Raw genomic sequence first — 5,420 nt, 5'->3', positions numbered from 1 at the left:
TTTTTTGTAGTTTTTAGTAGAGACAGGGTTTCACCGTGTTAGCCAGGATGGTCTCGATCTCCTGACCTCGTGATCCGCCTGTCTAGGCCTCCCAAAGTGCTGGGATTACAGGCTTGAGCCACCGCGCCCGGCCAAATGAAGTAATCTTAATCCTTCCTTTATTGGATGGATGTCTTCAGAAGTTGGGGTTGCAATTTGTGTGGATTTCTTGTCTTCATATTATTATGGTAAATACATGGACTTCAAATCTTGGAATTATTTGACAAAATAAAAATACTCGTATGTATTTTAACCATTGAAGCCTTGCTTTCGGGTTTTGACACGATTGTCAATATATCCTCTGGCAGGCTTAGCAAATATGTCTTTTTCATTTTCCTTGGCATACATCTTATCCTGATATCATAAGCAACTGACAACTCAGTCCCCAACAGAAAAGTGTGATCAAACACTCAACAAAAGCAACACTTTCGTGAACAATAGGTATGATATGCTATCAGATCTCCTGGCAGAATTTCTGAGAAAATGGATTGAGTCAAAAAGGAGCACCAGACCATGAAAATGGCTTAAAAACAACATAACAGAGAACCTGGGTAACAAATGCAGAGGAATGGGTGATGTTTCATGGATCAACAAAAATATATTTCATTTTGGCTTTATTTTCTGTTTGGCAGAATGTCAAACATGAAGCAGAACTCCATATAATTACCAATATGCTGTCATCACACTTAAGTTACTTTTATATAATCTTAAAGAACTCAAGTTCTGCCTTCTATCAATTTTAACTTATGTGATATCTTAGCACAATTCCCATTACATAATCAGACTCCTTCACACCATCTATGTCAAGCTTCCATAATTTCCATAATTCAATTTGAGGTACTAGTTTGAGAGAGATAAGAATTTCCACCTTTCTCACTGATGATGTTAATAAGGGCTCTGATTTGATGGTCACAAGCCTAGAGGCCTGTTATTTAATTGGGTTTTCTGTTCAATTTCCAAGGAGTGAATGGAGCCATCCTGTCCCAAAAAGAATTTTCTATCAAGTTTAAGGTAAGAGCAAAAATTTGAAGTTTTCTGAAATTCTTTTAAACAAACTGTTGTATTTGTGTGTTAAGTGCTAACTCAATCCTCTAGAGTTATTCTATATTATCTAAGAATGTCCACGTACCACGGCATAACTGAGAAAATGATTTTGGAGACAGACTGCCTAGGTTCAAAACCTGCCTCTGCCACTTACTGCTGTGAGGCAATGGTAAGCCCTTTACCTACCTGAGTTTCACTTTCCTCGTTAGTAAAATGAGGATAACAGTAGTACCATTAAGTAATTTCAAGGCATTTAGCCTAGGTCCTACAACAGTGGGAGTCAGGTGGCCTGGCAAAACTCCAACAGGCCCGTGCACCAGGAATGCACACAGGGATGGAGCCACAGAAGTCCATACCATTTTCAGCCAGGAGGAGCCTGGCTCTTCCTCCTCCCGTGTGGAAACTGGGATTCAAACTGCAAGGTGGGAAGCTCTCTAGCAGGGATTCTGGCTTTGCGGAGAGTCCCTGTTTCCCTTTTTTCCCCTTTTCACTCAGTAAAACCCGGCTTTACTCACCCTTCAAACCATCCACAAGCCTAAACTTTTGTGTCCATGGGACAAGGACCCCATCTTTAGCTGAACTAAGGAAAAGTCCTGCAACAACAGTGTTCCATAAATGTTAGATATTACTCCTTTTTTTAATTCCTAACTACTGGAAAAAAACAAACAAACCAAAAAAAGCAAGTCAATAGCCCCTTTAACTTAAGAGCTTCTATCTCTTCTTCCACTTTCAGCCCATGTGATCTAGCAGATGTGCCCAGGAGAAACATTCCATAAACAAACAATTTGCATAAAATCATCTGTGCCTCTTCAAACTTGTACAGATACTCAGTTTGGTCTCTATTCAAATTTCGAGCTCAAGTTCCTGCCAATTTTATGTTATCAAAACAGGCTTGCTCATCTTAGAAGCTTCATAAAATGATCTGTTGCTTAAAGATTGCTCACCCTTGCAGGGAAATATCAAAACTTAATCCCAAATCAAAGGTACAGAAAGTGGTTCTATTTTGCGTTTGAAAGTCTGCATAAGGAAGGCAATTTGGGGTTTGTCATACTTCAGTAATTGGTGGTAAAACTAGCCACAACACTTATCCAGTCACTGACTTGGCTCCTCAATATGGCAGATATATAGCAGAATAAGAAACAAACTCAACTTCCTGGAATCCAAGCAACAACAGATGCTCTTCATTTGAATTATTCCTGAACATCGCCTCCTGAATTTATCATCTCTATTCATTCTCTGCCTCACATGAAATTCTAATTTGCACTGGAAATCGCACTGGAATCCATGCTGCTCTGCACGAGATTGGCTATTTTGTTGCCTTTCATTGAAGTGATAATGATTCAATATAAGTAACAGGCAAACCCTCTCTGAGTCTCTGCACTGTTGCAGCAGTCGATTCCACTCTTCTCGTTCCAAAAGAGAGATGAATATGACATTAATAGTTTATTGTTCCATTGGGACTTGAGAAATGAGCCATAATAACATTAATAAAGATAGATGAGCATCTAAAACATTTTACCACACTCAGATATTTTAATTTCATAAGTTAACCAAGAATATATGCCATCCTGGTGAAACTGGTTTTGAAGTCTTGTCTAGACTTTGATATCTTCTGTACTCTTTGAAGTCATTTAAAGTTTTTTTTTTTTTAGATTTTTTTATTAAAGGCATACGATTCTAAAAGACCCTGGGGTCTAGTTTGTAATGAAAAGAGCCATGAAAGGGAAATGATGAGAGAAAGACTCTCAAATGCAAAAGTGAAACAACATGGCAGGTTGAAAAAAATGAAATGTGTTTTCATTTGCAGGGTTTTAATCAATGCATTTCTTTGGCATACTTTGGCTGCAAGCAAATTTTGAAATGGGTTATTTGCATATAGGTTGAGGTCTATAAAATATTATCTTATATAGCAAAGTTGGAATAGTTTCTATTAGCAGATCATAACTTAATAAGAATGGGACCATGTCAAGGAATTCTATAGATTCTTATTGCATGATGCCATGAAACATACACAAGATTAAAAATTCAGAAACACGAATGCAAATCCCATAGGTTCCAGATCTCAGAAAAGTCTCTGGATGTCCATTCATTCAGTGAGTAAGCATTAAGTACCTTCTTTGTACAAAACATTGGTCTTGAGGAGTGGAATGGAAGAGGACATAGAAACTGCAATCACAATTCCCTTGAGAAAACTGATAAGCATGATAACTTTTGTGTGATGTAATAAACCCTGTGTGTGGGCATCCTTCGAGCTGTTCATAGTTTCCTTCCAGGCAGATTGCACTTCCCACCCCCTGAGAAAATAGATATGTCCATATGACTCGCTTTAACCAAGGAAAAATGAGCAAAAGTGACTTATTCTGGCAAGGAGCCTTAAGTGCCAGTTTATGATTTCCTATGTTCCTTTCTCTCCGATATGCAATCGTGGAAGTATTTGTCAAGATAGAATTTTCATCATCCTTAGTCTTTTCTGACCTAAACACTTCCCAAAAGGATCTACCTCCCAACACAGTTGCATTGGGGATTAAGTTTCCAATACATAAATTTTAGAAGGCACAGATTCAAACTATAGACGATAGAAAGACATATATATGTGTATCCATATACGTATTTGCAAATTATTATTTTTTTCTGAACTATTTGAGAGTAAGTTAGAAACACGATCTTCCTTTACACCTTTGCTTCACACACTAAGAATGATGACCTCCTCTTACATAACCAGAGTACAGTTATAAAATCAGGAAACTGTATACTAACAAAATACCATTTTCTAGTTCATAGGCCATATCTAATAGTTTTCAGTTGCTCCAAGAGTGACCTTTAAAGCTATTTTTCTGCTGGCCCAGGATCAAATTTAGGATCACACATTGCATTTAGTTGTCATGTCTTTTTTAATCTAGAAGCGTTTCTTAGCCTTTCTCGGTGTTCCTTGGCCTTGGTATTTTTGAAGAGAATATGAAGGTTATCTTGCAGACTGTCTCTCAATTTGAGTTTGTCTTATATTTTCTCACAATTAGATGCAAGTTATCCATTTCATTAGGAATGCCATCAAAGTGATGTTGTGTCCTTCTTAATGCATCACATCAAAGTTACGTGATACTGGTTTTCTAACATTGGCATAAGCTTTGAACATTTGCTTCTGGTAGTATTTGCTGAATTTCTGCACTGTGGGGAAATATTATGGAATTTAGTAAATATCTTGTTCCCTGACGAATTTCTGCCACTAGTTTTAGTGTGCATTAATAATTGTCTAACTCCATCTGTCCATTTATGTTTATTAGTTGGTATTTAACTGTGAGAAACTCGCCTTCTTCCTCTTTATGTGTGTATATATATGTGTGTGTGTGTATGTGTGTGTGTATATATATATATATATGCATTTATTTATTCACTCTTTCATTTGTATTCAATAGGCTATATTCCATTACTACCATTATTTATTTTGATGCTCAAATCATCCCAAATTTAGTCAGTGGGACTCCCTTCAGCTGGTTTCTGTGTTTTTCTGGTCCATCATAATTTTATCATGTCCTTACTTGCTAGTAGACAATATATTATAGGTTTATCTTGTACTTATTCTGCCCTAGCTCTAGAATCAGTCTTTTATCCAGGATCCTTAGTTTATTTTAGTGGAGAAGTATATTTGGAAACCAAGGTTTAAGTATACTATGTCCTGATTGCTTTTGAGATATAATGAAAACATACTCTGCAAGATTTTAATCTTCTGAAATTAAGATTTCTTCTTTGGGTAATAATAGAGCAACTGGGACTGTGCTTGCCCTGCTTTCACAAATAACTAGAAAAATGAAAAAATATATATATATATATATAAAGCAATTATTTTTCGACACTGGACAACAACCAATACAGGACTCAAATCCCTGAGAGAGGTAAAACCCACGAGATGAGACCTTCATCATTTTGGCTTCTTTGAAGATCCTTGCCATACATTGGTATAGAAAGAGGAATTGCAGGCAAAGCCCAGCAGTTTTGTTAAGTAAAGAAGACAAAGGGGCCAGGCGCAGTGGCTCACGCCTGAAATCCCAAGCACTTTGGGAGGCCAAGGTGGGCTGATCACCTGAGGTCGGGAGTTTGAGGCCAGCTTGAACAACATGAAAAAACCTTGTCTCTACTAAAAATACAAAATTAGCCAGGCGCAGTGGGGCATGCCTGTAATCCCAGCTACTAGGTAAGCTGAGACAGGAGAATCTCTTGAACCCGGGAGGTGGAGGTTGCTGTGAGCCGAGATCTCACCATTGCACTCCAGCCTGGGCAACAAGAGAGAAACTTCATCTCAAAAAAAAAAAAAAAAAAAAAAAAAAAAAAAAAAAAAAAAA

Source organism: Piliocolobus tephrosceles, chromosome 4 (genome assembly GCF_002776525.5).
Source record: "Piliocolobus tephrosceles isolate RC106 chromosome 4, ASM277652v3, whole genome shotgun sequence".
Lineage (NCBI taxonomy): Eukaryota > Metazoa > Chordata > Mammalia > Primates > Cercopithecidae > Piliocolobus > Piliocolobus tephrosceles.
This window is presented reverse-complemented; position numbering follows the sequence as displayed.